At 48.6% G+C, this 8,864-nt stretch overlaps 1 pseudogene across 1 annotated transcript; it reads right to left on the minus strand.

Annotated features, from left to right (window-relative positions):
- Positions 1 to 250: 250 nt before the first annotated feature.
- LOC308276006 (microtubule-associated protein 1 light chain 3 beta-like) lies at positions 251 to 707 on the minus strand (annotated as a pseudogene). The gene has a single exon. The product of its transcript is annotated as a microtubule-associated protein 1 light chain 3 beta-like (transcript).
- Positions 708 to 8,864: the final 8,157 nt, after the last annotated feature.

Consider the following 8,864-nt stretch of genomic DNA (forward strand, 5'->3'; position numbering starts at 1 on the left):
GGTCCAATAAACGGTAATTATTATTAAACTGTTATCAATTTGGTTTTTTTTTTTTGGTGTTTTTTTTTTATTGGCAACTTAGGATGCAAAGGACTTTATTGTTAAACTTCTAAAACGTGAAGACAAGACGCCGAGGTTAAATACTATAGAGCTTTTCCAAAACTGCAGGCTCGCGTGGAGCTCGGGGTCTGTGATACGAAACGCCTCCGAGGGCTGCTGGGTCACGGCTGCTCTGGGGGCCCGACAGGAGGAACCGTCGGTCCGGGCGGTGACGTCCCTTTTTCTCCTCGGTGAGGGCTTAAAAAACTCGAGCTGCACGGGCGTCCATGCTCAGGCCGAGCGCTCCCTGCCGAAGGTCTCCTGGGAGGCGTACACCAGGTACAGGGAGCCGTCTTCGTCCTTCTCGCCCTCGGACACCTCCGGGATGGGTGTGGACGCACTCGCCACGCGGTGCCCATTCGCCAGGAGGAAGAAGGCCTGGTTGGCGTGGAGCTGCAAGCGCCGTCCAGTTAACTCGATGAGCTCGCTCCTGTTGCTGTGGTCAGGCACCAGGAACTTGGTTTTGTCCAGGCCCGGCAGCTGCTTCTGGCCCTTGTAGCGCTCTGTTATAACCTGGATCTTGGTGGGATGCTGCTCTCGGAGGAGCCGCACGTCTTGACTCTTTGCTCGAAGCGGCGGTGCTGCCTGAACGTCTTCTCCGACGGCATGGTGCGGGAGGCCCTGGGCGGCTGGGAGGGTCCCACTCGGGCGACCACGACTTCCCTTGTGTCGCCTCTGCCCGCAGCCGGGTCAGGTCTGTTATCAATTTGGATAGCAGTCTATTGCTATATTGCTCTCAGTGGTGACTTAATTCTGGGGTGTAAAATTCTACAGTGTTTTTGTTTTATGTTATGCAAAAAACATGATGGAAGAATGAATATAGACAATTAAGGATCAATTCTATTGCCTTGTTTTGTGGCGCTGGGGATGGAACTCAGGGGCATTCTACCTCCAAGTTAAACCCACAGCCCCATTTTGTTTTTTATTGTGAAACAGGATCTTGCTAAATTGCAGAAGGGCTCACTAAGTTGGTGAGACTGGCTTTGAATCTTCAATCGTGTCTCAGCCTCCCAAGTACTGGGATTATAAGCGTGCACTACCCCATCCGGGTCTTGTCTTATTCTTTTTTTGGTGTGTGTGGAGGGGTCTGGGGATGGAACCCAGGGTCATTCGACCTCCAAGCTACACCCCCTGCCCTATTTTTCATTCTGTAATTTTGAAACGGTCTCACTGAGTTGCAGAGGGCCTCACTAAGTAGCTGAGGCTGCCTGCGAACCGCGATCCTCCAGTGTCAGCCTCCCAAGTACTGGGATTATCAGTGGGCGCCACCACGCCCAGCTTCTTGTCCTATCTTTAAGTTCTCTACTGCTTTTATTTTTCGTCACTTATGTTGCTAGATTTCTGGGCAGAGAACAAAAACAGACTCTAAAGCTGGTTGATCTTTAAATTCATCAAAGATGTTGAATGTTGGGAGAAAGTTGAGTTTCAAGTTGGATCGATTTGAGGGGGTTACGTGCGGGTTTTACCTACTCCTTCCTGGGCTGCAGGTCCCCACTCTTTGCCTGCGTGTGTCCCCAGGGTCCTTCTATCCCCGCACAACTCTGAGCCGGCTTCTAGAGGGCAGAGCCGTCCCTCAGAGCCGGGCAGGCTTGAGCCCAGGTACCCGCGGCCCGTAGGCAGCTGTCCCCTTACGGCGCAAGGTCAGCGGGGACTGTGTTCCTCCCTGATTCTGCCCTCCTGAAGCTTTTCATGCCCTGCTCACCCGCAGTGGGCCTGGGCCAAGGCCAAGCTGCCCATCAATATTTTACAGTAGCGGTGTTATAAAATTGATGGAAGACGCACAAAGGACAATTCCCTGAAGTGATGAACCCGCTGAGAAGGGATATTGGCTAAAAGGAGATTTCCCACTTTGCAACAGTGTGAACTCAAGTGGCAGGCTGGAGAGGCCTTTTATATGCACGGGGCTCAGAGCCTGCTGGAAAATCTGACCTGGTTTCAAATCCCACCTACCACTGTTAATTTAGTTGGTTATCTATTAACAGTCTCCTGGCAGCTTACTTTTATGTTTAAAATTAAGTGCTTGATTGATTATTTTCTAGAACCGTGATGGGCTGTTGTTCTATACTTAAGCCAATCCATTAGTGGGTTCTCTCATTACGGATCTTTCCTTCCTTTCTTGGTTCATTGTTTGTGTGTATGCGCGCGTGGGTCTTTGTGCGTGCGTGCGTGTGTGTGTGTGTGCGCGCGCACGCGCGTGCACCTGCGTCTTGGGGGAGGGGAGAGTTGGAGGATGGCAGAAAGGAGGCTTCATTTTGAAAGTGGAGGAGAGCGGGACGTCATATCCCCCTAAGGACACATTTACAAAGATTTTTATTTTCTTATTTTTTTTTTTAACTTGTGGTATAGGGGACTGGATGGATTTTTTGGTGCCTAGGAGCAATGGTACATGGGAAGGAACAGTGTCTCAGAGAATTTTGTATTATGATGATTTCATTTCATCAAAAATATCAGCATAAGCTTCTATTAAAAAAAAAAAAAAAAAAGGTAGGCCAGGCGTGGTGGCGCACGCTTGTAATCCCAGCATTCGGGAGGCTGAGACCGGAGGATCGCGGTTCGCGGACAGCCTCAGCTACTTAGTGAGGCCCTCTGCAACTCAGTGAGACCTGGTTTCAAAATAAAGAATAAAAAATAGGGCTGGGGCTGTAGCTCAGAGGTCGAATGCCCCAGACCCACTAAATAAATAAATAAAAGGTCTCCTTGCCTTAACTAGTTATGCCTGTAATCCTGGTATTTGGAAGGCTGAGACAGGATGACAGGTTTAAGACCAATCTCAGCAATTTAGTGAGACCTTGTTTCAAAATAAAAAAATAAAGTAGGCCTGGGGTTGTAGCTTGGAGGTAGAATGCCTATGAGTTCAACCTCCAGAATCAGAAAAAGGAAAACAATTCTACTTGTCTTTTATCAGCTGCAAGGGATCTTCAAATATTTTCATATTTCTAACATTCTTAGAAAATCTTTGCTAAAGTAAGGAATCTCCAACACATCCCCGACTTGGCAAATGTATAAATCTCGATTTTGGACTCAGACTAGAATATGCATTGGCTCAATTGTCCAGGCCAAGGCCCTTCATGCTCGGAAGCTTTATCAGGGTCCTGAGCAGGAGGGAGACGGCTTGGGCTCAGCAGGGGCTGGTGCTAACTTAGCAGGTGGCCTTCCCGCCCTCAGCCGCACACCCAGGACTGTGGAGATCTGGGTTCCACAGAACTGTTTCCTTGGCCCCAGAAGCCCAAACACTCAGCTCCTCCGGACTAACGGGATTGCTGTGGCAGCTCTCCAGGGGTCAGCTGCATGTGGAACCAGGCCTCCCCCACTTCAGGACCATCCTGAAGGAGAACCCACTTCCCATTCCTAGTCCCCAGGGGCCACCGTGATGAAAAGCCTCAAACTAAGTGGCTTAAGACAGATGGTTGGATACAGTGGTACCTGCCTATGATCGCGGTACTTGGGAGGATCGCAGGTTCAAGAAAGCCTCAGTGACTAAGACAGACCTTCAGCAACCTAGCGAGATGCAGCTTCAAGATGTAAGACATAAAGGGCTGGGGGCGCATCTTGGAGGAAGAACACCCCCGGGTTCAATCCCTAGTACCAAAAATTAAATCAGATCAAATCAATAAACCTCAGAAACAGCCAGGCATAGCGGCGTATGCCTGTAACCTCGGTACTTGGGAGGGTGAGCCAGGAGGATCACAGGTTTGAGGCCAGCCTCAGCAACTTTGCGAAATCCTGTTTCAAAATAAAAAGCAAAAAGGCGGGCGTGGCGGCGCACACTTGTGATCCCAGTATTCGGGAGGCTGAGACAGGAGGAATGTGGTTCGCAGACAGCCTCAGCTACTTAGTGAGGCCCTTTGCAGCTCAGTGAGACCTTGTTTCCAAATAAAGAATAAAAAAATAGGGCTGGGGTGTAGCTCAGAGGTAGAATGCCCCTGGGTTCTATCCCCAGGATTATTTAAAAAAACAAAAAAACAAGCAAACAAACAAAGGATATTCATTCTCTCACGTTCTGAAGGTCGGAAGTGTAAAGTCGAGGTGTCTGGCAGCAGGCTTCCTCCCACACCCAGGGAAGGGTCCTTCTGGGTCTCCTCCAGCTTCCAGTGGCTCCAGGTTCCTTCCATCTCCATCGCTTCAATCCCTGCCTCCTCCTCTACGCTATCTTCTCACTGCCGGAGGCGTCTCCTCTTTTATTCATTATAAGGATGCATGTCATTGGGTTCAGGGCTCTTCTGGATAAAGCAGGATGCTTTCGTCGCAAGATGGTTAATGCAGTCTGCGAAGGCCTCTTTTTCAGGTCCCGGTCATGGATGCTGGAGTATGCGGTGGGTAGATGGCACATCTCGGAGCAGATGCCCTGGACTCCTGAAGGGTTCGGTGCCTTGCTCAGATCTCACAGCTGACATGTAGAGGGCTGGAGACTGGGTTCCAGGATGCACATGTAGGCCTGCGCCCTGAAAGCCTGTTTCTCCACTCTGTGTGAGGTCTCTTAAGCAGAAATGCGGACCTAGCAGACCTGACTGTGCAGGAAGGGCTTCCAGGAAAGGGAGGAAGGGAGTAAATAGTGAGTTTTATGGTAACGCTGTAGAGTAGCCATTGTTACGGGCTGGGAAAAGAGGAGCTGGGCCTTAGTCTTGACTGCTCCTCACTGGCCCTGCGGCCATGGGGGGTTCTTGCCCTTCTGAGCATCTGGAACATCCAGAGAGGCGGTGATTAGACAGGACAATCCCCTGGCCCTCCGGTCCCAGCTGTCCTGCACGCTCCCCCTGGCAGAAACCCACAGGGAAGATGGAGGCTTGGGCTCCTCTTATTTTTGATCAGCATTGACACAAAGCTCAGCATTCGTCTGAGCTTCCAAAATAGCAAAGATAATTTTGCAGCATTTTCCAAAATAGTGTTTGCTGCTCAGGTATCACGTGGAAAATGGAGCCCCTTCTAGGGCATTGTTTTTATCCCAAGAACAAAATGGGTGTAGAGTCTCTGTGTTAAAGAACGGGGAGAGAGGATTTATTTAGATCACTGCCTTGTGCCTAAATACGATCTCCCAAGAAACAGAGAGGTCATGTGGTTTTACCTCTGATAGGATAGAGCTAGTGCCAGCACCCAGACAGAGGCTGCGCAGAGCAGGACCCCAGAGAGCCCATACAACCCACATTTACAGATGAGGACCTGGAAGTTCAGGGAGGTGAAGTGACTTGTCCAAGGTCACAGGGTGGGGCTTCTGCTGCAGGCCAGGAGTCTTTATGTCTAGAATTCTTTCTAGGATTCTACTTTCAACTGAAATTTCACTGGGGCTTTACTATTCAGGACATAGTCTTTTTTAATTTTTTTGTGGTGGTACTGGGGATGGAACCCAGGGGCATTTTATCTCTGAGTTATGTCTCTATTTTATTTTTAAATTTTATTTATGTATTTATTTATTTATTTGGTATTGGGGAATTGAACTCACAGGCATTGTACTACCTCTGAGTTATATACCCCCAGCCTGATTTTATTTTATTTTTTTGGAAACAGGGTCTAAGTTGTGGAGGCTGGCTTTGAACCTGAGATCCTCCTGTCTCAGCCGCCCAAGTACTGGGATTACAAGCATGCACCACCACGCCTGGCTTATTATTTTATTTTGAAACAAGGTCTCACTAAGTGGCCGAGGCTGGCTGCTAACCTGTGATCCCTCTGCAGGCCATATTTTTATGCAGAGTTAAAAATTACACTACATACCTGTAATCCCAGAAATCGGGAGGCTAAGGCAGGAGGATCATAGGTTCAAGGCCAGTCTCAACAACTTAATGAGACCCTCGGCAAAGCAAAAAAACCCAGAACCAAAGAATACATTCACTGGCTCCCAGTAACACTGACCTCTGGTGCAAGTTAGAGGAAAGGGGGGGCTGACTGAGGCGGCTCAGGAGAGCCGCGTCCCGCGTCCTGCCTGTGATGAGCTGTAGATGCGCCTGCGCCGTGCTCGTGCTCGGTTTCCACTAGAGAGCACATTTTTCATTTGCAAACCCACTCTCCATTTAAAAGGCTTCTGGAGCCGGGCGTGGTGGCGCACGCTTGTAATCCCCGCGCTTGGGAGGCAGAGACAGGAGGATCGCACAGGTTCGAAGCCAGCCGCGCGCCCTGGCTTAGGAGACCCTGTTTTCAAAATAAAAAAATGTAAAAATAGGTCTGGGAGTGTAGCCCGGAGGTAGAGGGCTTCCAGGAACCCCAGTACCACCAAAAAAAAAAAAAAAAAAAAAAAAAAAAAAAAAGGCTTCTGGTTCCTGACCAGAACTATCACTCCTGCAGATGTTGGGTGAAGTCCTCAAGTTCTATTTTCCAGCATCAGTATCTTATCTAAGCACTTAATTATTAGTATTAATCTTGTGTATGATGCTGGGGATTGAACCCAGAAGCATTCTATCTCGGAGCTGCACTAAGTGGCCGAGGCCCAATTTTATTTTATTTTATTTTTATTTATTTTTTTGTACTGGGAATGGAACGCAGGGGCCTTCTATCTCCGAGCTACACCCCAAGCCCGATTTTTTTTTATTATTCTTTATTTTGAAACAGGGTCTCACTGAGTCGCAAACGACCTCACTAAGTAGCTGAGGTTGTTCGCGAACCGCCATCCTCCTGTCTCAGCCTCCCAAATGCTGGGATTACAAGCGTGCGCCACCACACCCGGCTTATTTTTTACTTGAAAACAGGGTCTCACCAAGTTGCAGAGTACCTCATGAGGTTGCTGAGACCGGCCACCCACCTGAGACACTCCTGTCTCAGCCTTCCAAATACTGGGATTACAGGTATGTGCCACGACGCCCGGATCTATTTAAGTACTTTTTTTTTTTTTTTTTTGGTACTGGGGGTGGAACCCAGGGGCTTTCTACCTTGGGCTATACTCCCAGACCTATTTTATACTTTATTTGGAAACAGGGTCTCACTAAGTTGCTGAGAGCCTCACTAAGTAGCTGAGGCTGACTTCGAACCCGTGCGATCCTCCTGTCTCAGCCTCCCAAGCGCGGGGATTACAAGGATGTGTCACCACGCCCGGCTTACTTAAGTACTTTTAAGAGAAAAAGCCAGAAGAACAAATTTCAGTAGTTATGAAAAATAGGGGCTCATCCTGCTCAGATCTTTTTTGTTGTTGTTGTTGTTTTTGTTTTGTTTTTGCACTGGGGATTGAACTCAAAGACATTTTACCTCCAAGCTACATTTGAGATCTTTTTATTTTTTGTAATTAATTAATTAATTAATTTATTTATTCATTTTGCCGTACTGGGGGTGGAACCTAGAGACATTCTACCAACAAGCTACGCCTCCCAGCCCTATTTTTTATTCTTTATTTTGAAACAGGATTTCACCTATGTGCAAAGGGCCTAAGTAGTAGCCGAGGCTGTCCACAAACCGAGATCCTCCTGTATCAGCCTCCCAAACGCTGGAATTACAAGCGTGTGCTCTCACGCCTGGCCCTTTTTAAAAATTATTATTTGAAACGGGGAGCCAGGTGTGATGGTGCACGCCTGTAATCCCAGTCCTTGGGAGGCTGAGACAGGAGGATCACAGGTTCGAGGACAGCCTCAGCAACATAAAAAGAGCTGGGGAGTTAGTAGCTCGGAAGTAGAGTGACTCTGAATTCAATCCTCAGTACCAAAACAAAAAAACAAAAAACAAAAACCAACCAGGGTCTCGCTAAGTTGCTGAGGACTGGCCTCAAACCTTCACTCCTCCTCTCTCAGCCTCCTAAGCACCGAGAGTACAGGTGTGAATCACTGTGCCTGGCTCAGCTGTATTTGAATAGTACTTGTCATCAGTTCAGACGTTAGCTTGACCTTTGCCTTGGGGTCTATATCTCTCCCATACAATGTGACTTTCTTGGCGGGAGGTCCTTTCATCTATATGACAAGCCCTGGTGCTTCTGACTCTCCAGCTTGCCACTGACGGCGGGTCTGGTGGCCCAGGAGAAAGCTCTTGGTCTCTGATGAGCCTCCAGCACCATCCACAGCTGGCTTAGCCTTGGGAACGCCATGATTTTCTGGCCGCGGCGTGTGTGCTTGAGTGTTAGATGGGGAGGAGGAGCGGAGGGAGCCCAATTTATAAATCACTTCTTGCAAATCCTATTCTTCGCCGGTTGTAAACTCATTTCTCTGCTTTCTCCAGCTTTGATTTATGTCCGGGGGTTTGTGTTCCTTCCTCTGGCTGGAGGCTTGGCTTGAGCAAGGCGTTCCGTAAAAATGAAAGGTGATTTGCATGCGCTGGGCTGATTGAGTCGCATTCTTTAGAGGGCCGTTTTTAGATGGATTGTCTCGGCGGGCCTGCCTTCTTTTGTTTTCTGGGGTTCAGAGGTTACATCAAAAACCTCCCAGCCTGCTGCCTGATGTGACCTTTGAACTCCAAAGGGCACAAGATCGAGTGGCCATAAAACAAGGGGCAGACATTAAAGGTGTTATTCTGATTGTCCTCCAAGGACCGGGGTTTAAGGCTTGGTCACATGACTCGGAGCAGCGGGGAGAACCAGCGCACATCCGAATTTCAATCTATAAGCCAGGAAGGATGTGAAAGGGCCTCCGGTGCGGACACCGGGCCAGTTGCTAACAAGGTCAGCGGCATCTCTGCACAGCGGTTTCAGGCAAGCAAGCCCAAGGATGCTCAGACACGCCGACCTGCACTCTCCTAGGTGTAAAGGGTTTTATTTTTTATTTATTTAATTAATTTATTTATTTTTGTGGGTCCGGGAATGGAATCCAGGGGCATTCTACTTCTGAGCGACACCCCCTGCGCTATTTTTTATTCTTTATTTT

The sequence above is a fragment of the Muscardinus avellanarius genome, assembly GCF_963383645.1.
Source record: "Muscardinus avellanarius genome assembly, chromosome: 17".
Classification (NCBI taxonomy): domain Eukaryota; kingdom Metazoa; phylum Chordata; class Mammalia; order Rodentia; family Gliridae; genus Muscardinus; species Muscardinus avellanarius.